Source organism: Drosophila mojavensis, unplaced genomic scaffold, assembly GCF_018153725.1.
Source record: "Drosophila mojavensis isolate 15081-1352.22 unplaced genomic scaffold, ASM1815372v1 contig_136, whole genome shotgun sequence".
Classification (NCBI taxonomy): domain Eukaryota; kingdom Metazoa; phylum Arthropoda; class Insecta; order Diptera; family Drosophilidae; genus Drosophila; species Drosophila mojavensis.
This window is the reverse complement of record NW_025318667.1, coordinates 1194393-1220297: the sequence shown is the minus strand read 5'-3', so window position 1 is coordinate 1220297 and position 25905 is coordinate 1194393. Positions and strand designations below refer to the sequence as shown.

Sequence of the window (25905 nt, the reverse complement as noted above, 5' to 3'; positions counted from 1 at the left end):
ACAGCTGGCCATAAAATGTGGCATGATGTAGTCTATAGCAGGCTGTCAGCCAGTATGAAAGGCACGCTTGGTTGGCTTCCAGCCAGGAGACGACACTCAGAAACCGAAACCGAGACCGAGACCGAAACCTCTCTCTCTCCCTCTCGCTCTCTATCACCCTCCACCGCCAGCTCCCTGGCCACGCCGGTGCCTGCGGCTCAGGTAGCTGCAAAGGTCACAAACACCAGGTAGGTCAGTCAGTCGTTGCCGCTGCCGCTGCCGCTGCTTCAGCCTCTGTCTCTGCTTTAGCCTCGAGGCTCAGCGTCTGTCCAATGGCTGCCGGCAAATCAAACATTTTTTTGTTTGGTCTGACTACGATCCCAAGCACATACAAGTATCTACCTCTTGCTCTCTCTCTTTCGCACTCTCACACACACTCACTCTTTCGGCTTGTTTTTGTTTCATTTTCGCTTTTTTTTTACCATTTTTTTCAAGTGCAGGCCCAAATAGCTGCATGAGTTTGTTTTCAGGTTTTTTATTTGACTTCTTCTTGTTTACTTGGGTGTTTTTTTTTTTCATATTTGATAAGCACATGTTCCACATTTTGTGGCAAGTGCGATAATTCCAATATTTCGTATTTCGATTCGTAACGCGGACTCAAAACACAACAACAAAATTCTTCTATCGCTGGCTGCGATCGAGCAGCCAAGGCATCTGGAATAGCTGTCATGTGGCTGGCATATGGTCGATGTCGACAGTGAACAAACAAGAGGAGAGTAGGGGGAGAGAGCAAGTTGGTGGGCGAACGAGTGTGAGAGAGAGAGAGGGGGGGGAAAAAAGAGTGATGCGACTTAAGCTTATGATCATGATTATATTGTTAAATATTTGTAAGATCAGAGAGAATCAAAAGATAATGAAAAGAAAGAGAGAGTGAGTGAAAGAGAGGAGTATGAGAGATTGGAGTGTGACAGAGAAAAAGTTTGTGTGAGAGGGAGAGAGCAAGAGAGGGAGGAAAAACACAAAGAGAGGAATAGATAATTAAAGAGAGAGGGAGTGAGAGAGATTGGAGTATGAGGGACACAGAGAGTGAGAGGGATACAGAGAGATTGGAGTATGCGAGACACAGGGAGTGTGTGTGAGAGAGAGAGAGAGAGAGAGAGAGAGAGAGAGAAAAGAGAACTAATGAGAAAAATAATGAAACAGAAAACGACAATGAGAGAATGAAAACATAGAAAAAGAGGTAGAACAAGTTTCCCTTCCCTTTCTTTCCACTTTCTCCTGCTTTTTGAAGTCCTTGCATTCGCCTCAAGCTAATAAATTTAATTAATTTAATTTAAAAAAAACCTATATTTTATGTTAATTTTCTTCATGTTTCGCCCATCGTTTCAAATGTCTTAATTGTTTTTAAAGACTTCAGTCATAAGCCCAGGACAAACGTAACAGAAGCCCAGAGCGGGCTGAGAGTGGGAGGGCAAAGAACGGTGTAGTTAGTTATGTGAAGGCTAACTGGCAATGCCTCATTCAATATACGCAGTCAAAGTGGACAATTAGGGCATATTAGTTTAGCTAAGGTGTATGTAACCAGCAGGCATGAATGGGTGCATAAAACACATAAAGGAGTAAAAGTATAACAGAGTACAGAAGTATAAGAGTAATGAATGAAAGCTTAGTGGAGTATAGGAATAGTCGAGTACATGAATATAAGGATAAAGGAGTATTTAGGGTATTAGAGTCATAGTCATAGAGTCTCTCGAGTCCCATCGAGTATCTCTTTCACGCTCACCTTGGGCTACAGGCTATCGCCTAGTCGAGCCACCTGGAACTCACAAAATTGTTGTTCTTTCTCTGTTCTTTTGCCCTGATACCTTTTTCCTTGGTTTGGTTTTTGTTGCTGTTGTTGTTGTTGTTGTTGTTTTTAATACCTGTCTCCCCAAGTCCAATGTGCGGTGTTTCTGTTTCTGTTGTTTGTTTTGTGTTTTTTTTTTCTGTTAGCCTTGACAATTGAATCCCCACAGTCAGTTTTGTGGTATTACACACACACACACACTCTCTCTCTCTCTCTCTCACACACACACACACAGACTCTCACACTCATAGACAGACATTGAGAAGCCCACTTAGTGGCTAGACCCATGCGTCAAGCCGTCAGGTTCCGGAGTTGCGTTCCACTTTGCAAGCTTTGCGGCTAAGCTTTACATGTCCCAACAACAACAACAACTGCAATGTTGGCATTGTTGTTGTTCCTCTGTTATGTGGTGCAGCATAACATATATTTGAATATACATATGTTAAATTCTGTTTGCGAAACATTGCTTGATAAACTGAGCCAGATGCACATCATAAATGACGCCAAGACAAAGTTTATAAACGGCTAAATAACAAGCTAAATTGGCCAACTAGCGTCCATTATAGCCAAGAGCCAAGTTCTGCAACTCAATGTTGTAATGCAGTGTACAATATAATACTAGTAATATACATGTATATAACCACATCCATATACGCTCAACTCTTTACTTTACAGGGTATATTTACTCGTGCAATGCTATCAACTAAATTTGTTGTTTATTTAGTTATTTATTTTACCTGTGTAAAATCTCCAAGCAACAACAATCGCATTTCTGACATGATTAGTTTCTTTTTACTTCAAGACATTTGCATATATATATGTATATAAATATACGTATATATGTACATTGTTTTTTTTTTCCTTTCTATTTTCAACATTATTTTACGTATTTCTTTTTTGTTATGCCAGCTTAACAAGCATGTTTGCATGTTTCTCCCTCTATCCATTTAGGAGCTTAGCTAGTTTTAGCTTTTAATTGCGTTGACTGCCTGTTTACATACATTTTGCACACACTGTACGACGCTCATGGGCGAGAAGCGTTTTGGATTGCATTTGCATACGCCGTGAGGCCATTGCAAATGGGTAGACTGATTCTCTCACAGCTTATGCTCGATCAGGAGCAATAGAATAGTAGATGCTGCCTGCTCTGTCTGTACATCAGTTCAGGTATCTTGTAGTCGAGCACTGCCGCTTAGAGAGGTCTTGCCTACAGCGCCAGCTCTCTTCAACTCGCAACTCAAATTGAGTGTTGATTGACTTTGAATGAGGACTATTAAATAAGAAGTTATTTACATTTTCTAAAATGTTTTCAGAGACTACTTTCAAGAGTTAAAAAACCGAATTGTACTTCAAGTTGAAAAGGTTAACATCTAGGGCCATATAATTGGGTGTAGTAGCTCAGCTCAAAGTGCTTCGCATTTGCATCCAATCTATCGCTTCGTTGAGCTCTGAGCTCGTGGCACTTGTGCATAATTTAATTGCATCCTCAGCAGATGCTAAAAAGTTCTGCCAACTCCTGGGCATGCTCAAATAGAAATGCACATAATGCTAATAGATGACCAAAAAAAAAAAGTGACCGAATACCTTGTCTGGTGTACATGCGCTTTAAGGGCGCTCAGCGCTTAATATGTGGGCTAATTTAGCTGCAGCAAGTGCACAAGTTGTTAATGTGCAGATGAAAGCCACTAGATCATAGCACTACCTATGTCGTTCACAAAGCACTGACAACGTGCAGCTTTTGGTGGCACTTGTGCTCTGCACTTGGCTCAAATTAAAGCATATTTGAAAATGAGTTGAATGGCATCACTGCACCACATATCCAGCTATGTGAGCTCAGCATCCACTAAAGCTATAAGAATACAATTTATTAAGTGTATCACTTTTAGCTTCAATAAGGACATATTTCACTCCATCATAAAACTGACTACGTGAACTCAGCATTCACTCAAGCTACAAGAATGATACTTGTCAGAAGCATGGCTTTTAGCTTCAATAACAACATATTTCTATATGGGTAGAATCGTATCATTGTATCATAAAACTGACTGCGTGAACTCAACATTCTCTAAAGCTAGAGTAATGAAACTTGGTATATAATTTAGTTCTACTTTCAATAAGATTATATTTCCATAAGGGTTAAATCGTATCAGTGTATAATAAAACTGACTACGAGAACTCAGCATCCACCAAAGCTAGAATATAGAAACTTGGTACATCATTTGCTTTTACTTTTGACAAGAACTTATTTCAATATGGGTTAAATCGTCCCCCTATATCATAAAACTGACTCTGTGAACTTGGAACTCACTAATACTGTAATAGTGAAACTGGGCACAGCTTTTGCTCTTCGTGCAAACAAGAACACATATTAAAATGACCGCAACAGTGCCTTATATAACAGCCTACGTGAGCTCAGCTATTTGAGAAAATTCTGGGTCAGCTGTTTGCATAAGCTCTTGGTTGGACATATCTGAAAATAAGCCATGTCGCATTACCATATCAAGTGCTACCTATATGAAGTGAGCTGTTGGTTCGACGTCTTTTGGCAGCACTTATCCGTGGCATAGAAACAATCAATTAAAATAGCTGCCAAATCACTTTTAGCCACAATAGAACGCCCCTCGTTGCGCATGTGTTATTTAAATTTGGACACATTAGCCACTAGGTCGAAGCTATTAAATATTTAACATTCCCAACAAAATATTTGCGCACGTTAATAATTAAATAACTCACATGCTTAGACTTCAGAAACGTTGGCCAAACGATTTTCGTTGATTGCATTTGGTATTATTTGCCAAAATCAAGTATTTATGCCAGAGGGCGAAAGATATTCATTTAATGCCAAACTGAAGCCTCTACGAAATGTTTACATTTTGCGTTAATTAAATTAGGTAATTAAGATCCCCTCCCCCATTCCCTCATTCCCCCATCTCTCTGCATCTCTTCATCTCTTCCACTCTCTGTCTTCTGCTGTCTGTTTTCTGTTTTCTATTTCTGTGAAGCTGTCACCAGGGCTGTCAACTTGCTTTGATTTGATTTATCTCACAAGAGTTTGGCTCTGAATACCAGCGGAGGGTCCACACATACCCAGCATGTTTTGGGTAGGAAACCGCACGTAACTATTACGAGAATTGCTGTTGTTGTTGTTGTTGCTGCTGCTGGTGCTACTGCTTCAGTTGTTAGCCAAAAATTATAGACAATCAACGTCCGGACACACACACACACACACAGACACATACACGGACAGAGATTGAAACGCTGAAACGCATCCAAAAAACCAGGCCGAACTCAAGGCGAGGCGCATTTAATTTCACTTAAATCTTTCAATTAAAACTTTTAATTGATTTCATATACACACATACTTACACACACGCGCACACACATGAATTGTTTTTCTATATTATATTAGGGGATGCTGCGGGTGCTCCATTATCCCGTTCTGCCTTTCCTATTGACTTTTTCTTTTTTTTCCCTCTTTTTTGCTATTATCTTGCGGCAATTAATAACAGCGCATAAAACACAAATAAAATTCAATAAATTGTCAAGTTAATAGTTCATAATTATTCACATACATACACACACACAATACATATATGCACGTACATATATAATTATGAATAATACGCCAACATATTGCATTAAAATTATTAATTGAAAACATATTTCATTAGCAGAACAGGTAAAGCCTCACCCTGCCGTACCTAGCACGAGATACCCTAGATATGTAGAGTCGGAAATGGTTGTTTCACGTGCGGAAGTCAATTCAGTACTATCGTGAAACAAAGTAAAGACATTATAGCTTTCCATTATGGTCTATACTATGTATACCCCATACCCTATATACCCAATGTACTCTTGGTAGTCCTTATATAAACCATATACCCCATTTACTCAATATACCTTAGGTATTTAGTATCATATAAAAGCTTTTAATTATGAACAACATATGAAAAATGTAATTAGTTCAATTAAACAGAAGCCGGTCGTAAATCAGAGAGAGGGGCAACAAACTGAATGAGAAGGGCGAAATGAATGGAAGTGAGGCAATCCAAAGAAATGTCAAAAACTAACCAATTTAGCAAAGAGAAGAAATTGGGAAGGAATGAAGTGATGGAGAAGAACACCATTGGAAAAGAAATAAGAAAAACAAAAAGAGAAATACAAAGAATTGAGCAAACTAAGAGAAGAGAAGCAAAATATGATAGATAAGGAATAAGGGAGAAGCGCAAAGATAACAAACAAGAGATTAATCTAGCGAGAAACATTAGAGAAGCTGCCTATGCGAAATGCGAAAAGAGATGCGAATGACAAAGAATAAGAACAAGAGAACAGAGCAAACTGTAAAAGAGAAAAAGAGCAATAAGCGAGCAGTTAACAATGAGCAAAACATGATGAAATGAGAAGCAAATCAGCAACGAAACCAATTAAAACAAAAGTTAAACGAAACTTCGTTGAAACGAGTTGAAAAGCAAATAAAATTAGCTTCTCTCAATTAAACATTTGTTTTTTGTTTGCCAACGCACTTTGTTTGATTACAAACTGAATACTCCACAAATATATTCATTTATGTTCAGCAAATTTCAACCTAACCACAGAAAAAACACCAGAGACAAATAAAGAAAATATGATGAGAGCACAATCAAATTTAACACAAATATTTGAATAATAGAAAATAAAAAGAAACATCAAATAAATTAATTTAATCTAAACATCAATATTGGACGAAAATAAAATATATATATATATATATATATATATATATAAAGAGAAATGTTTCTTTTACAAAGCAATTTACATGACTCGATTTTCTATTTGCACTCGTTGTAGAAGGGGAAAAGTGGGGCATATTAGTTTCAAAGACATGCTAAAAAAAACAAATTACAATGATTATATATGTACTCTTCATTGCTCTCTCTCTCTCTCTCTCCTTCTCGTTCTTTTGCTTTGCTTCTCTCTATTTATCGATATAGAAACTATTATATACTATCCTTATCTACCTTTCACTTTCTATGCCTCTATTATTCCTATCTATACATCTATCTATCTATCTAAATTATTATATACTATATCTCGTTATCTACTTTTCTCTCTATGCCTTCATTTTTTCTATCCATCTATCTATCTATCTAAATTATCATATACTCACCTATATCTCTCCTTACCTAGCCTTCTCTTTCTATGTCTCTATTTCTTCTATTTATCTATCTATCTATGTATCTACCATCCATCTATCTATATAGATCTATCCATCCATCAATGTATCTATCCATCTATCTATCTATTCATCTATCTCCCTCTCTCTCTCTCTCTTTCACTTGGCATTTCAACCTGCTATCTACTTATTACCTCACTCCACACAGATTTAGCTACTACCACAGCAACCACAATCGAGCTGTGAGCGCGTATTGTGCAGTCGGTACTGATTCAATCGTAAGCTCCAGCACATTTCTAATTGCAGCTGGAGCAACTATTTGCATGCATTGCATAAAATTATGCGCAAATTTCAGATTTCACATTTTTTTTTTTTGAGTGGAAAAATCGATTGATGATGTGTGCGTGTGTGGTTGCGTGTGGGTGTGTGTATGTATAATTAAAACGGAACCCTGAGGAAATGCAGATTTAACGCCCAAACGCTTCGACACTTTTGGCATTGACATATTTCCAAAGGCGAAAACCTCTTCAGAATTTGCATAAAAAAAAACCCCAAAAATAAAATCTACACTGAGCAAAATCATGAAGTAAATTATGACTCATGGGCTGGAGCTGGGTTGTTGGCAACATCCCAAAATACTTTGCACAAATAACAGAATTCGAGCCATGGTTGCTGAGGTTGTGTCAGCTTTGAGCTAAAAATGATTTTCGTTAGGGATATTCCCTGACGAAAATAATTAAGCTTAAGGCAGCTTACAAGTTTCATCTACTCAAAATTCAATTTTATATTTAGCAGTGCTCGTAAATAGACTGTCATACCCTGTACAGCAGCTGTGCATGTGCGAAGGAGTATATTGGTAGCCGTATACTTACAAAGAGGTAATATAAGTATATAAATTCTTGATCGAAATAAAAATTGGTGGAACTATCAAGACTTTAGCATAAGTATTAGAGCTATAGATGAGGTAGACAGCTTAAGAGCTAAAGTCTTGAAATCATTCAGCTCTAATTGGCTTCGTATTATCAATAATTCTTACATTCCATAAATCGATATCGAACTTTAATTAATGAACTATATTAATCGATATATTCAGCTAATGCATACCCTTTTTTTCCGACTTTAGGGTATCTTTGAGTCGGTCATACTTGCCCAGTACATGCTTGCCAGTTATCTTCATATTTCGTTGCTATTATATTAATGATTTGTTTTTGGCGAATCAATTTATCAAAATCTCACCAAGAATCTCCGCATGCAAAGATTCTCAGTCTTTGGTCCCATAGTCGCTTCCTTCTAGTTTTCTCAACTTTTTCATTCATTTTGTTTCCTAAAAGGTTTTTCTCTTCGAATATCAAACTAAACTTTATTCTATTTTCTAGCTAATATATCATAAAATTGTGTAAGTTAATTAATAATTAATATGTTTTTTTTTTTCAGTGTTCGTTTCTAAATATTTCCCTCAAATTAATAATATATGTATATATATTTTAAATAATTATTCTGTATATTACATAAATTCAAATTGTTACATTTTTTTGAAATTGTTATTTTTATATGTTTTCATTTTCATATATGTAGCTTTATATATTGATTTCATTGTCATACTAGCCGAATTTTTAAAATTTTCTCATTTTATTTATTTAATTATTTAGCCATTCATTTAAATATTTTTCTTTTACCGCATTCAATTCTATTTTTTATATAAATTCTATAATTCTTTTGTTGTTATTTTTCATGTGATTTCTTTTGCTGCATATGAATTTTATGCGCTTTAAATATACTATAGAGTCTCATATATCTGTATTGTCGTGTGTATGTGTGTATGTGTGTGTGTGTGTGTGTGTGTGTGTACGTGTGTGTGGAGTTGTTGTGCTTGGCAGTCTAAACGCCATGATAAATTAGTTGGATAGCCCGTTTAACTGCGTGTTTTGCTTACGTTTATGTATCGTGCCACGCCCCCCACCCCCCAGCACCCTCTTGCTATCGTGCACGCTTTAAACACCAACAGCTGACAGCGTGTGTGGGTGCGTGAGTGTGTGTGTGTGTGTGTGTGTGTGTGTGTGTGTGTGTGTGTGTGTATGATAAATTAACATAAGATTAGCGATCAGCCACAGCAACAGCAGCTGCAGAGAAAGCGAGAGCGAGAGAGCGATAGAGTGAGAGTGAGAGAGCAAACAAAAATTAGCCCTGCGCTAAAACAAAACAGAGTGGGCGAAGAGTCAAACATAAATGAATAATGTGCACTAAGCGTAAAACCCACATGAGAATTGAAATTAAAAGGACAATAGATAAAACACACGCACAGACGGACGGGCGGACAGACGAGGTCCAGCAAGAAGACGAAGGCGACAGGGAGCTGCCTAAAAGTGCGAGAGAGAGAGAGAGGGGGGGAGGGATAGGGAACAGCCCACGGGACACTAAGTGACACACACAGAGACAGAGTGAGAGAAAGAGACAAAGAGAGAGAGAGAGCGAGAGTAAGTTGAGTTGAGTTTTGTGAGTTTAGTTTCTATCGTAAATAAATAAAAATGAAAACAAATATTATAGAGAGCGAGAAAGCAGAGGAACGGAAGAGAGAAAGGGATAGAGAGAGAGAGAGAGAGAGAGAGAGAGAGAGAGAGGGAGCGGGAGCGGGAGCGGAAGCACAATTACTTAAGCTCTAATGCTTAAATATATTATGAATGCAATAGCATTGATTTTATACAAATAAAATGTCTGAAAAAGACGATACCCTGTAAAAAATACTTATAATCAAATATGCTATGCTAGAAGATACCCTATATTGCATGGGAATTGTATTTTTTTTATTATCTTTATCTGGCATAACATATATTAAGCAATGACTGCCATATACCCTGTAAGTAATTCTTGTTCTCTTTAAGACAAACTTAAGTTTATTTAGTTACTGAAAAGATAAACTAGAAGAAGTTGTGTAATGCGTCAACGACTATGACTACCCTGTAAATCTATTAGACGACTATGAGACAATGTATACCCTTCTCAGATATATTCTAGGCTTCACTCAAACAAACACCATCGACTCGATGATACCCTGTATCGCTGAAACGGAATCAAAATGAAGCCATATATATGTTTATATATATATTGATATATTATTTATATGTCCATGCTAAACTAAGCCATGATTACATTATACTCTGTAAATATATCAGACAATTCCAATTTTCTTGCTCATTGCTTAAAGTTTTTCGCTCCGCCCTTTAAGTGCCACTCGAAGGACTTGGCAAACTTTTTGCTTAATCACTTTGAATGACAAATGTTGCGAGAAACAATTACTAGAGATGAGCATTATATAGCTGCCTCGCCCCCTTGGAGCCACCCAACCAAACATTTCCCTCCACTTTTCATGGCAGTGGCAAGACGAGCTCGAGACTTGGATAAAATGATTTGCTAATTTGTTAATGGCTGCTCAATGTTTAATGGCAAAACACACACACACACACATACAGAGCGTGGGAGAGCGAGAGGATGCGAGAGAGACGAGGCACGCTAGAGAATAGTTGCAATTCCCAACAGCCAGTTTTGGCATATTCTGCGAAAAGTTTGCGCTTCGAATGAGTTGAGAAATTGTTGTGCGAAAATTGATTAAATTGTTTACTTTAATTGTGTATGAATCTTGTTGCTGCTGCTGTTGTTGTTGTTGTTGTTGCTGCCGCTGTTTGTATTCAAGAGAATGCCGAGCATTTAGCAACAGCAAGCCGTTCGCACTGCAGCCGCTGATAAGGTCATCAAAATGATAAAAGCAATGGAAATGCTAGATTAAACCATAATCAAATGGTAGCCAATATAATCTGTATATATGTATTCAGATAGATGAGTTATGCAAATATCTGAAGAACGAATACCCTACTAGCGAAATATATTCCTACCACATTTCCATATTAGCTTAGAGTATATTTAGTAGAAATGCTGTTGCTTCAGTTTATAATACTTTCTAATTGTAAGATACTTTGCCATATGCAAACAGTTATACGAACTTCCAGCCCCGTTGATTAAATACAAGTGGAGCTCAGAATGGTAACTATATAAAATAGTGTTTTGAATCAAGTGATCTTATCATAAATTTCCATTTTAATATAACAAAAAGCAGTATACCGAAATTAGATAACCGAACTCATATGGAAGCCGAGTTCTTATAGGTTGCCACAAGTAAAAATGCCTTGCTCGCACTGAATCATAAGTATGCTTCAGCTGCAGTTGATAGTAGTCGCTGTGCCAAGTTACAGCCTGATCGTATCATCAGAAGCTGAGTTCAAATAGTTAGCCCTGGGCTATAATGCATTACTGGTGCTGTAAGAAGTTGATATATCAATTCGCAGTATAATCGCTTCATCAGAAGCTGAGTTCATATAGGTTGCTTAAGAAATGGGTGTATCCAGTTATAGCGTCGCTTCACAAAGGCTTCATGATGAAATCCCATCTCTATACAATGAGTCGGCATTGTTGTTATATGCTATGTCAACATATTGGATCACAAAGCTAACAGTTTGCCCTGAAAGAGCATTTATTTGCAAAACCAGTTATCTCTGAGGGTATCTAAAACATGGTATATCTGCTATATAAATAAACGCATATGAATATAGCATATCTCTTTGCTATCTGTTAGGTGGGACTTTTTTTGCGCTTCCTGTGCATTTTGCAACATCAAAGCAAATACAGCAACAAATCCAAACACAAAAGCAATAAACTTTTTATTTACTTTTGGCTGGGAAATGTGAACGCTTATCCAAAGGAGGGGAAGTGAGAGAGGAAGAGAGAGAGGGGGGAAGGAAGGTGTGAGAGTTTGCAAGGAATAGCGGTTAAACGGCGCAAGCACAGAAAATAATTGAAGAAACTTTACAAAAACAAGTTACTCCAAATGGGAACCCAAAGAACCGAAACCGAAACCGAAACCGAAACCCCAAACCCCAACCGAATCTAAATACGAACTGAATCAATGAACAGTTATTGCTCAAAAAGGGAGCAGATGAAGAAGAAGCAGAGGCATGAGAACAAGCGCAACAAAAATGGCAGTCGAGTGAAGCTTCAAAATGGGGATCACAGACAGTGGGAGGGGGGCAGGGAAAGCGAGAAGAGGGAGTTGTCATAAATGCCAACTATTCTACAGACAGCGAAACGCTTCATACAATCAATGCTGGCAATGATGACGATGACGATGACAATGACAATGATGAGGATGATGATGACAGCGCAAAGGGGAATGCGAATTGCTTCCAAATGGAGTGGAAGGAGTAGAGAGAGGTCGACTGGCAGGAGATGAAGGCCAGAGTTCAAGTATGTGATAGACGGAATTGGTAACGGTACAGCTACAGAACATTGCATGCGCACAGTGTGGCAGAACAGAGATGACAGAGTGTGGCAAATAGAGTAGAAGATTATTGAATATATAAATTAGCCTAAGTTAGTCTTAACTTTAGACTAATTCTAAACTCTAAACTCTAAACTATCCCTCTGTTTCTTCCGGCTTTTTCGACATTCTTTCCTGCTCCATTTGCTACTTGGTTTTGCCCCTGCTTACTTTCCCTTTAGTCCTCATTCCTTCGTTCTCTCTCTCTCTCTCTCTCTTTTCCTCTATTACTTTCTCTCTTCCTTCATCTTACTTTGGCTTGTTGCTTCACCTGCTGAATGTCTTCTCTCTCAATCCTTCCTCTCTCAATCTCTTATCAATCTAACCCCCTCCGCCCTCCCTCTCGGCTTGCTCGGTAAAATATTGTTCACAGAGAAATACATTTTGTCCCACTGTGCCATGCTATGCAATTATTGCTCGTCTGTCTATCATCAACATCTACTGCTCCCATATCATCATCATCATCATCAATATCGTCTTGTTATTTAGCAACAGGGAACATCATCATCGCCAATTGCTGCTGCTACTTTTCGCTTGTTGCTGTTGCAGCACTTGTTGTTGTTGTTGTTGTTGTTGTTGTCGCATCGAGTGTTGCCAGAAAACATTTTCATTGCGATTGTCATTCCGAAGACAGCCAAGCAACCGCTGTTTGCATTTCGGTTCGTTATTCGGAGGCACTCGAACTGGGGCTGCGGATGGGGCTGGGGCTGTTTGGGGCACGGCATTGCTTATCAGAAAGCAAACACGTCCAACACACGCACACGCACGCACCGCTTGCTATTTGGGGTTACCGTTATCTTATTACTTATTGATTTTGTGTTATCAGTGGAGACGTCGCGACGCGTTTTCTCAAGCATAAAAAAAAAGGAAAAACTGAAAAAAAAACAAGTAAGAAAGCTCTAGTCGAGACTGCTCGACTACGAGATCCCCTGAACCCTTGGAGCAATAGATATTTCAATACTTTTTCGCGACTTTCAGCTTACACAAGAAACACGCACACACACACACACGTACGCAAACACAGGCATACATACACACACACGCATACAGACACACATACACACACACACGCATACATACACAAACGCATACACACACATACACACACACATACACAAACACATACACACACAAGCAACCACGCATAAACACGCATGGGCTGCAGTGTGCGCTTACTATGAGAACTTAATTGTTTAATAACTTTTTTTATGGACGTACGATCTTCATGAAACTTTTAGATTATGATTATAACATGAATATGCATGTAATTGCCAAAGCACAAGTCTCTAGTATTTGAAATACGCTTTTTACAAAAGTGAGGGTGAGGGGGAGAATTTAGAGGTGGGGGGTAAATTTTAACAAAAACCGAAATTGTATAAATTGCATATAGGCATACATTAAAAATTTGGAGTCTCTAGCAATAAAGGTGTAGAAGATATAATTTTATAACTGGGTTTCGATAAGGTTTTTTATCGATAAAAAAGATCGAGATGAGTTATCGATTTTTAATGATAAACTTGATATGCGCGCTGTAATTACGGACATTTTAAAAAAAATTTGAAGTCTCTAGCTCTTATATCTTCTGAAATCGACGCGTTCATACATACGGACAGACGGACAGACGGACAGACGGACAGACAGACGGACAGGGCCAAATCAACTCAGCTCGTCACCCTGATCAAGAATATATATACTTTGTGGGGTCTGCCACGCCTCCTTCTCCCTGTTACATACATTTCAACAAAACCATTATACCCTGATTTCCCATTGAAAATGGGTTCAGGGTATAAAAACTGAAAAAATTGATGCGCCAGCAGAGTGAAAAGCAAATTGAAAAGAAGATGCCGATGACCCTCCAGACGTCGTCTTCAACCACACTTGCTGCACTCCACCCACCTTCGCCCACCACCCCCACTCTCTCTCTCCCTCTCCCTCTCACACACCGCTCGCTGCCTTGCAATGGGCCGCGCCTCATTACACTTGGAGATACCTTCAGAAAACTCGCTGATAAGCGCGCGTGAGGAGTGAGAGTGAGAGGGAGAGGGCGAGGTGGAGTGGGAGCGGAAGAGTGGGACTGAGAAGTAAATAGCGATTGTTGCTTTCTCAGCGTGTTCTTCTGTCTTTTGATGCCCTGCGCGCTGTGCCTAAGCAGTTGGGGTATATTGCAATCGTGCAAGAGGCTAAATGATAGAAGTCCAGCTATATGTGTACCACATATATAAAGAGATACTTAGTTACATATCTACACAGATCTGCCGTATCTAGTCTAGATTGCTTTATACAATGATTTCTTAACGCTAAGAACGTATTTAGGTTTCAGCAAATTTATTCATTCTCCTTTGATATATCTGTATAACCTGTTATCGATCAATATATCGCAATACATTTTCGATAAGCGTGGATTGTAAGCGAATGCTATTTGAGGGCTAGAGACTAGCATATTGATTTTCATGGATCGCATATTCATATCCTGGCGTATTTTAGCCCCTCCTTCATTTGATCGATATTTATCAATTCAGTGCTTTCAAGCATAATTCTATTATTATTAAAGCTACTAACAACTATCAAAGCTAATATATCTGTCATATGATTCAATACCTCTTTCATATTTACCGATAATTATCGATTGCAACTTAGCTAGCTCACATAGATATCTTTTCTAAGCACTAACATAAACTGCACAGTTTGAAACACTGCTTATACAATTTACAGGGTATCAGTCAGCCGCCCGTTGCTGTTCGATTGCTTCGACAACTTCTTTGCTTCTTTTCTTTACTTTGTTGCGCATTTTATGCGTAAAATTGATGCTAGCTGCATGCCAAACCGCAAAACAACTGCTCAAGCAGAAGGCGGGAGGCGTCAAGTGGAGGCTGTTAGGCCAGGGGGCGTGGCTGCCAGACGCCTTTCGCTGATGATGATGATTATGCCAACGGCAATGGCTTTGTCTTGTGCCCGAAGATACTTAAATGTAAAAATAGAAAATAGAAAACAAATAGAAGGAAACTACAAGAGCAAAGTGCACTGCACATCTTACGACTGGGTATGCGCGACTAGTAGATGCCCCTTATAAGGTTAATACTAAATCTTGTAGACGAATTAGGATGAGCTGTTGATGAATGAGCTAGATGTATAGAAAGAGCTACATCCGATGCTCTTATATTAATTGAGCTTAGTGAGGTAAACTTTTGAATCTTGTTATCGAATTCATTTAAATTTTTAAATTATGCTGAAAGTATGTTTAGTTAGACATATCTCATATATCCCAGCGGTAGCGCTTACAGTTCCCGAGTTCAATGAGCTCAGTTGTAGATATTAACGCAGAGCTCTGTTATATTTTGATTAAATCTTCTCAATATTTGTAGAAACAATTTACAGGGTATTTTAGGCAGCTATAACCACAATTTAACAACTCTAGCTCTGGCAGCCTTCGAGTTCAATGAGTTGGGTAAGCAAAGAACTTTGCTTCATCGAAGCAATTGTCGCTACTGCACTTCAGCTAGCGCCAAGAGGCGGTCCTTGAGCGAGCCAGATACAGTTGAGTAAAGCACTTTCGATTGACTCTGTGGCGACTGTCAAAGGCATAGAACAAGATATGCTATCTGACGGCTCGAGACATGATTCTCATCGAATTTATGGCATTGAATTTGTGTAAGAAACGGATTCGAGATAAGATTAAAGATTACACAATTCATAAATGTAACAAATCATTTTCAATTTTGTTTTTCCCTCTCCTTTCTTTGCCTTTTTATTATTTCAATTTTACTAATCTCGCTTCCCTTTTGTTACGCACATCAATATTTCAAATGGGAAACTCTGCTCTTTTTGCGAAATTCATTTTTAATCCAAAAATATGCTAAATAATTAAACGAATTACAATGGAAATTGAATTCGCAGTGCAGCTGGCGAAATTTTGTAAGAAATTTGCTGGACCTTTGGCTAGATATCAGCGAGCGCAGCTGAAACTTGAATTGCTCATTCCGCTACACAAAAGAAATTGATTGAATGTGTGGATATAGCAAAAGTTCTCTAAGCCAACGCACCAATTTCAACAAAAACTCAAAAAGAGATTAGAACACAGGAGTTTTTAGTACACTAGCTAAGCTGGCTGCAAGTTTAATTGCTAGCGTTGGGCAATTTACATAATTATTACCTATGTTTTATACAAGACTAACTGAAACTACTGTACGAAATTTGGGCTTTATATCATTGCTGACAACTGAGTTCACATGAGCAGTCATATGATGAAATGTTACAATCGAACCCAAATCAAAATATGTTTTATGGCCTCTAATAAAAGGATGTAAACTACGTTTCAGCTTTATAACTGCACTAAAAACTGAGTTCACATAGATAGATATATGCTGGAGTGATACAATTTAGCTCATATTGAAATATGCTTCCACTATCTAGATAAGAAAGTCGTGTACCAAGTTTCAGCTTCAGGAGTGCTTCGGAAGCTGAGTTCACATAGTTAGCTATGCGATATGGTAATGATATTAACAAGATTTTCAAATATATTCAAATGTATACTAGGCAGGAGCTAGGCCAACTTTTTAACAAATGAACTATTCCAGAAGCTGAGTTCATACGGGCGATTATACGCCACAGCGCAACCATAAGACATATATAATTTAGTGTCATCTTCTTTAAAGACATTTCACAAATTGAAATTTGCTTTGTCTATGTCATCAAAGAAAAGCAAGCCGATGGTGTTGCTAAGGCCAGAACCAGGGCCACGGCCATATATACGAAATGCGCTGTCTATTTATATACATATAGTATTTATATATAGTGCATATACAAGAGATATGGATAGATGCATATATATGTATATGCTGATGCTTGGGGCAAGTCGTGAAAGAGCAGACAGCGCAGCGCGTTCATCGTTTGCGGCTGTTTTTTTCAAGTTCGTTGCCTCGCTTGACTGCCACTTGACATAACGGTCTGCCACGCCCCCCTTCTCCCCTTGACCACGACAGCCCCCAGTTGTTCTCTTCATCCGTGTGCAACCCTTGCTCCTCTCAAGACTCGCAGTGCAACACCCTTAGACTTCTTACTTGATTTATGACCAGCGGCTCCCCAAATAAAAAACGCTTTTTGCTGTCTCCTTTTGCAGTTTTCATGCAACAAGTGCGGCACACAAGATGTGGCAAGAAGAGTAGACACAGACACAGAACCAGATACAGAACCAGCAGCAGCAACAACAGCTGAAGAAGTTATTTTTCTGCTTTCATCTCGCTGCAGATCAAAATCAGTCCGTTGACTTCTTTCGCCGCAGGCTTCAGTCAGCAAAGGACATTTTCTATATTTTACCCAAGATATAGTAATCTGATCTACACGACATTAACATATATTCCAACATAAGCTGCGCGAAGCATCTATACAAAATCCTACACTCTTAACTAAACTAAGAGCTGAGTTCACATAGGCAACTCTAAGAAATCATGTTTTGATACATTTGATTTCTATATATTTTTCATTTGAAGCCATAACGTGCAACTGTCCAAACATTCAGCTTCAAAGTTTAACTGTGAGCTGAGTTCGCATAGGTAGACTAGACGATATAATATTGCCACTTTTATTATTTTAGCATATGAGCCAATTGAAGTTGTTATAAAGCAGCTGTACTATGTTTTATCAAGAAACTTGCTCTAAGAGCTGAGTTAACATAGGCAGTTGTATAATATAGTGTTACAATCTGAGTCATTTAGAAATATTTTCCTTATAAATTCAAAAGAAGCCGCTTTAGGAAGTTAGATAAAGAAATAATTGCAGGAAGCTGAGTTCACATAGTTAGGCATGTGTTCAAGCGTTACAAATTCACTTAAAAAAGTTTCCTTTTCAGGCTTTTTACAGGAAACTTGAATAGTTATATGATAAAGTGTAATAATCTTTGCTATGTCTACATTTTTATAGATTTTTCTTACATTTCCGTATATGTCACTTGCGCTCAGTATTGATTTCTAGTGTTATTCACCCAATTTCTGGCATTCGTATATCCCTATGTGCTGAAAAAACTTTGCCTCACAATTAGAATTTCCCACGTTCTTTAGAAATTCGAAGCTCAAACGAATTTGTATATTTTGCTTTTGCTTTAGTTCCATCAATCATACCGATACGAATTGTGGTTCAACTTGTGGTACGTTTTTATTACAGCTCCTTGTTTAGGGGGGGGGGCGTTAAGCACAACAGAGAGAGAGAGAGAGAAAGAGTGAAACACAGAGAGTGGGGGCGAGTGGGCGTAACACTCTGAATTCTAAACCTTATAATCATGACAGCCAGACACGCCAGAGTTGAGCTCGAGGAGCTTTTGGCTCTTGGCCAGATGTTTGATTTCGTTTCCTCACGGGGTCGCCTTGTTGTTGATTTCTTAGATACCCAGTAATCACGATACCATGGGGCGTATTCGTCTGACTCCGTTTCAACTTCTGAATTTCGCAAAATTATGGGAAAGTTTCCTCGGATATATAGAGGCAGTCGCATCCAGGGTAGCTGCTAGTCGCACATACCCCATCTATGCCTTTGAGCGGCGCGCTTTTGGCTCAGTTCTGTTGTTGTTTCGTGTCTGAAGTTTTGTTATTATATTAAAATAATATAATGATTATTATTGCTTCAGCTTCAACTGCTGCTGTTGCAGCTTGTTCTAATTGTTGTTGTTCTTGTTGTCTTGTTGTTGGTTTGCTTGCTGCTTTCTGTGTGTGTTTATAAATCATTTGAATTCCTGCTGCTTCGCTTTTCCACTTGGCATATCGAAAGACAATTTCGTGTGACGCCATATTTGTCAAATGACGTTTAAATTTATGAGCAAATGATATATGAGTAACAGGCAGTCAGGCAAACAGACCTACACACACGCACACACACACACACACACACTTCTACACACACCCTTGAAACACACATTTTTTGGGTGCATTTTGCGTTTCATAAGTAAAGTTCAATAGCCGCACACTCACACTTACACACCCTCACCCTCACACACACCCTCAGTCTCTCTCTTTCTGTTTCGCCTGTCTCACTCACACACACACACACACACACAGAGTCAAACATGCGACTCGTCAACATATTTCGCGTTATTTGATATCTTCAAGTTAAAACATATGTGAGCCGTTTTTCACGCATGTTACCTCTCTGCACTCCTCTCTCTGACGTACTTTCTCTCCCTCTCCCTCACTCTCACTCTCACTCTCGATCGCTATTTTGTTACACTTGTTAAATACAAAAAATTCAAATCACTTTTAAAGTCATAAAAACTGTTTCGATTCTCTGAATGGGAAATTCTCTAATCGAGTTTTTTTTAAGTGTTAAGAAAGAACTGAGCTGAGTGATTGAAGTGCACAGAGAGTGTATATACCCTATAAAAATGAATGCTAGCACTCAGAAAAGAGCGAATAGTTTCAAGACTGGCTTTGCCTGTGCTGTGTCTTTTATTTGGGCCGCCAGTGTGCAGCACACTTTATATAGTCCAATTAGGAATTCCACTCATCAATTGCCAGACAAAAGTCATATTAATAGCTGTGCTCCTTATTTACGCACTTAGTGTAGCATTAGCTCTAGCCAAAGCCTTGCTTTTATTTATGTGTGCCTATTAGTTATGCCATCAGTGTACTAACATTGCCTACGCACCCTCTATCCATAGCATTTCATAATACAGCTTAGTTTATAACAAGAAACTTTTCATATACACACACACACCCATGCATATCGAGCTGAGCTCTCATACTGTTATACTGTTATACTTGTCTCTTAGATTCATTATTCGACAGCTTTCGAGCAGAGCTTAAAATGTGCTCGCTCGCGTTTTCCATTCAAATGGCTTAAGCTGCAACTGAAGAGTTAAGCGCTTTACCGTTACGTTCGTCTGCCTCTTCATCTTCATCTTCATCTTATTTTCTCTTCTTCAAGTTGTTTATCTTCTTTGCTCACCTTATGATAATTGTTTTGCATGGCAAGCGGCTGAAATCCATGGATGCACGCTAAATGCGTTCAACAGCTGCAAAGAGAAAGAGAGAGAGCAAGATTAATAAGAGACAAACGACGGACTCAAGTCGAAGCGAAGAGCGCACGAGGTTGCGGTTCGAAGTTGGAGTTTGACTGATCGGACAAAAACTCATGGCGTGTATGAGCGAGAGAGAGAGAGAGAGAAAAAGAGACAGGTAGATGGAGCGAACGTAAGAGTGTAAAGAGCGAGGAATAGAGCGAACACGTTGAAGTAAACAAAACAACGCTTGGGCGCGAATGAGAAGACAACATAATAAATCAACAGAGGCAAATGAAGTAGAAGAGTGTGAGAAATAGCGACAGAGAGACAGAGGGAGAGAGAGATGGAGACTGCGAGAGGGGAAAACAACTGGCGCGTAGGCGCTGAAGAACAATAAACAATAAAAAGTAATAAGAAAAAAAGCGAAAAAATGTAAAACAAAAAAAAATGTTGAGCGTTGAATCAAAAGCAACAACAACAAAGGCAGCAATAAAACGCAATTGAAACAACAACAAAATACGAAATAAAACGCGTTAAATTAGCCAAAAATAAAAATAAAATAAAAAGACGCGAAAAAAAGTAGCTCAAGTTGAGCAGAGGCCGAGGAAGAGGAAGAGGAAGGGGAATAGCGAACAAGAGCTCAAAAGCAAAGGCATCATAAAAAAAACTGTTTTCTAAGCCAACAAAAATCCAATTAGAATTTTAGCAAGCTAAGCGAGTTGCTCATTGCCACTAGAATTCAGATAGTATGCATTCCATATATTATGTATATAAATCTAATATTATTTTAATATTGTATAATATTAGACTTTTCATATTAGTAAAATACTTTTACAAATAAAAGACTTATTCATATATAACTAATATAGAGATATTATATTAATATATATTAAATATATTTAAATATATTAGAAGAAACCAATCTTAATATACTTGGAAAATTAATTTCGATAACCAAAAAATTTCGATATGAGCTAATTTGTAAGTTTATCAAAAGGTTCTTTTAGGTGAGTTCCTTGTATATGGAAAGTTTTATGGAATTCTTTGTAATATGACTGTATTAATGTAAATCATATACGTATAAACTTTTCTTACACGAGGTCGTATAAAGACCGATATGATATATAGCACATATTTACATATAACGCTTTAAGGTCCGTCTATAAATAGTATTTATATACATACATATATTCCAAAGAATATACAAATATATAGCTAAATTCGTTTCTATGTTTTCTAAATGATTCAATTCATCATCTTGCAGTGTCTTAATATTTATTTATTGATCTGGGAAGCTGATGCTGAAGAGACTCGACAAACTGTACTCGTGACAGCCCAACAACAACGACGACGACAACGGCATGAAGAAGAGGAAGAAGAAACACATGGCGTGTGAGCCCAAGGAGAGGAGCCGGAAGAGTCAGGGGCGAAGAAGGCTGGCAAGGCGGCAGTCGAGAAGGAGACAGGCGCGAGGGCAAGAGAAGACTTGAAAAGAGTCTGGCAAAGAGGCAGACGGAGAAAAGGCAAAGCAAAGCAGGCAAGGGAAGAGTCGCAGGAAGAGGCAGGTGAACGATCTGGAGGAGACTCTGTGAAGGGGGCACGACCAGAATCTCGAGAACCCGGCGAGGAGGGGTAGAGTCTGGGCACAGAGGCAAAGCCAGAAGCTGCCGCAGCGACAGGCAAAAGCGATTTCTGCCGAAGTTGGGGCAGCTGCCTTTTTGGCCTGGGCAGCAAGAAATGTTGTTTGCTGTTGTTGTTGTCGGTGTTGTTGTTGCTGTTGTTTGCCTTAATCATCGCCAAAAACAAGTTTTGCGGTTTGTTGTTTGGCTTAGCGTTTAAAGACCGAAACAGCAGAGCAAATGCATTCATGAGTCGCCTGCCTCTGTCTCTTTCTTTACAGCTCCCTCTCCCTATCTCTCGCTCTCTCTCTCTCAGTTCGTGGCGTCCAGTTTCAGTATTGATCAATGTTATAGTTGTTGTTGTTGTTGTCGCTCCATTTTTGCTGGATTCCAATTTCAATTCCCTCTTGATGCTCCCAGTGGCTGAAGATGTTTTCTCATAAGGATACATCCAGAAAACATTTTCAGATCTCGAGCTGACAAATCTCAAGAATCTTTCGATATATGTCTATTCTCTGTGTTCTCCACTTTGCCCCATTTCGTAATGCGAATCAAGTTTTGCTTTACGTTTTCTTCCAGAATTTTCAGCTCTATTTGCTTGGCCTTTCCAGAGCGAATCACGAATTATGCTTGAATCACGTTTCATTTCACGCTTTAGCAACATTTTGATGGCTTTCTCAAGTTTGCCAAAAAGAATCGCAAGAAAGCAGCCAAAAAGAGAAGCGAAGAGTGTACCTCTTCTTCTGCTTTGTTTCTTCAGTTCTCAGGCTCATGATCCGCTCAGCCCAAAAGCGAGTCGTGCTAAGAGCTGTTGGTCAAAATACCTCTATGCCCACTCGAGGCTGTTGATTTAATAGACTTGTCCATCCAAAACAAAAAAAAATATCCAAAAGCCCCAAAGGTTCCGTGCAATTAAAATTCCAATTATTTTTCAACTCTTTCCATTTCTTTCGTCGTCAAATCAGTCGATTAGTCTCCCATCAACAGTTTATGCAAATTCAGTAAGAAGAAGAAGACGCAGGCTTCGAATTATATTTGGTATTTGGTATTTGGGAGGGAGAGAGAGGCAGGTTTCGAGCTCTCTAGTGCAATCTCTGAGGGGTTCAATTCGTTTTTCCCCGTTTACCCAATTTATTGTTTAGAAATATTCCTCGGAATTCTTCTTTTCACTCTGTTTAAAGCAGCTTTGGCCATGCGGCTCAAAGTTTATAACAAAAGGAAGTAAACCAGAAAACAAAAATATTGAAGAAAAGTTTTCAAGAAACTTTAAAAAGTTGAGTTTAAGTCTGCTTAGAGCAGAAGAGAATCACAAAGAGACAGACAGAGAGAGAGAGAGAGAAAGAGAGAGAGATAGAGAGAGAGAGAGAGAGAGAAGAAAATCCCTTGAAGAAAATATACATTAATTATAATCTCTTCCACTTAAATTTAAATTGATTTCGTATACTTTGCGCGTTTAGTTGGAATTCGCTTCGAATTCACGGGAAATTGTGACTTTGACTCGTGCAAGTGATATGAGCTAAAATTGAGTTTCTTTTTTGATGTCTGCTCTAATGCTCCACTTTGATTATATCTTTCATAATTTGACAGTTTCGATTCACTTCCGCTCTCTGCTAAGGAGACCAAAGCTTTATAGCTATGACAGCATCTGTTCCCCTGTATTTCTTCGCTTTCCCCTGCTCTTACACCTACACCCACACTCAGTCTTCTTTTACTCTCTGTCCCCTTCTTCTTTTCGCCTCCTGCATGCCGTTTACTCCTAACTCTCACTCTCTCTCTGTTACTCTGCCTCTGTGTCTCGGTTTCTCAGATTCTCTATCTCTCAGTATCTGGTTCTCAATCTATGTCTGAGTCGAAGCATCAGCCTCTTTCTCTGCCACACTCTCTACCTCTTCCCCGTGCAACTCTCAACTCCATTTCTCACTCTATATCAATTAGTCATATGCTTTTCTCCTTACAGCATTCACCTCAAATTCCATGGGATTTACATATATTTCATTTAAATTTCACATTTTTCGTCCTGTTGACAGCTAAAAATTTTAATTTAACCTATTCCCTCTCGCTCGCACGCATAACTAAAGCGCACAGAGTGCGTGCTGCCTGCTAATCACCTCTGGTGCTGCCTATTCCACTTCTACTTCTACTGCTCCGTTTCTTCTTCTTCTTCTTCTTCTGCAGCTACTTATTTGTCTCTTCATTAAAAGCACGCCAACATATGCATAGCAGGCGCTTTCGTCCTTCTTTACGTCTAACTGTACTCGCGCTTTGCCCAAAAATAAAAATAACAACAAAAGGAGGAGCAAACGTTGCTACGCGCCTCTGCCGCTGCGCTGCTTGGCTTTGCTTTACTTCTGCTTTATGCTTCATTCGCTTCAGAATTGTTTTTATTTTTTGGCAAAAGATTTTGCGTCGGCAGCATTTGCAATAAAAACACGTTTTTTGTTGTGATTTTTTTTGCGATTTGTTTTTGGCTGCAATTTTCATTGTGATTCATTTTTGGCTACTAAATCGGCCGTTTTACGGCTGCATTTTGGCTTATCTTTTGTTTTGTTATGCAGACATGAACCGGTTAAGCGGGTAATAATTGTTATTATTACGTTGCTGCGCTTTGCATTTTGCCTTTCGATTGTTATTGCAAATACACAAACAAATAACAACACACTCCGCACACACATACGTACATATGTGTAAGTGTACAAAAACATATCAAATCTGCTGCGCTGTTTTATGATTAAAGAGAGAGACAGAGAGAGAACATTAAGCTGTATTGAAGCTGCAGGCGCAGGGCAAATCAATGCGCCTAAAGAGCAAAGTCAAAGCAACGGCAGAGTGCGTTCGCTTGAATAAGAAACACACACAAGCACACATATACACACACATGTAGGCTAGGCAGAGGAGGCCTAGCACTAATTAAAGAGCGCAGCCAGCAGGTCTGCAGCATGTAAGATCGTAAGCAAACGCAAAACAGATGCATAGCCACACATACACACACACACAAAAGACTTTACATGCACATTCATGATTTTAGCTTTAAGAGCGAGCTCAATCAATTTCTATTTCAAGCTGCAAGCGCACACACACACACCTAAATCTCTATACAAGCTACACACACACACACACATGTTGATATTTATAGACTTAAGAGCGATTGGCATATTTGCAATTTGAAGAGCAAGCTGTAAGCAGGTAGCGCAGCTGCATCTGATGCTGCACATGTTAGAGAGCGCTCGCTCGAGCGACATGCGATCACAAGCTGCGCTTAAGAGCACACACACACATACACGCACACACTTATGTTGTTTCTTCCTTATTTTTCACACGTTGTTTTTGTTACTGTTGTTGCTGCTGCTGCTGCTGCTGCATTTGGCTGGCTGAACCGGTTCAACGGGTTGCCGCACACCACACTCACACAGCCGCACACACGCACACGCACGCTTGCACTTTTGTTGTTTTTGGTATTTCTGTTATCTTCATCTTCTTCTTCATCTTTTACCTTTGCTTAGTGTTTCGCTTCTCTTCCAGCTTCTGTTTTGACTTTGACTGATGCTGTTTGATTTTGCATTAATTTTGCTTTAATTGCATTTTGCTTGTGAACTGCATTCGTATTATCGCTTTACTGCTCGCACTCTCACTTTTCCACTAAATAACAATAAAAAAAAATATTTATCATCTTATTCTTATTCCTTTTCTTCTTCTTCTTCTTCGTGGTAGCTCGTTAAGTGCTTAACAAAAAAAAACACGCGCGCATTTTGCAGAAAACAAAAACCTTTTCTTCTTTGTATTATTATTACTATTATTATTATTTTGAATTCTACTTAGAATTTGGCTCGTTTTGCCGGCGATAACGCGCGCGCGACTGAGTGAGCAGAGAAAACAAAAACTCACAAAGTTAACCACACACAAGAATATTTTACGGAATTTTCACGCTCTAGACTCGAAATCGAACCTCGCATCGAACCCGCT

The 25905-nt window shown here is 38.8% G+C and overlaps 1 protein-coding gene across 3 annotated transcripts in view; it reads right to left on the bottom strand.

The window, feature by feature from the left end:
• Positions 1-25658, bottom strand: part of LOC6585651 (leucine-rich repeat-containing protein 24) — a 203898-nt gene extending 178240 nt beyond the window's left edge. For all 3 annotated transcript variants that reach the window (XM_015160976.3, XM_002011243.4, XM_044006955.1), the window contains exons 1-2: positions 25436-25658; positions 20272-20338 (exon numbers count right to left, since the gene is read on the bottom strand). The gene's annotated coding sequence lies outside the window, so the exon portion shown is untranslated. The remainder of the gene's footprint in view (positions 1-20271; positions 20339-25435) is intronic.
• Between the last annotated feature and the right edge of the window lie 247 nt (positions 25659-25905).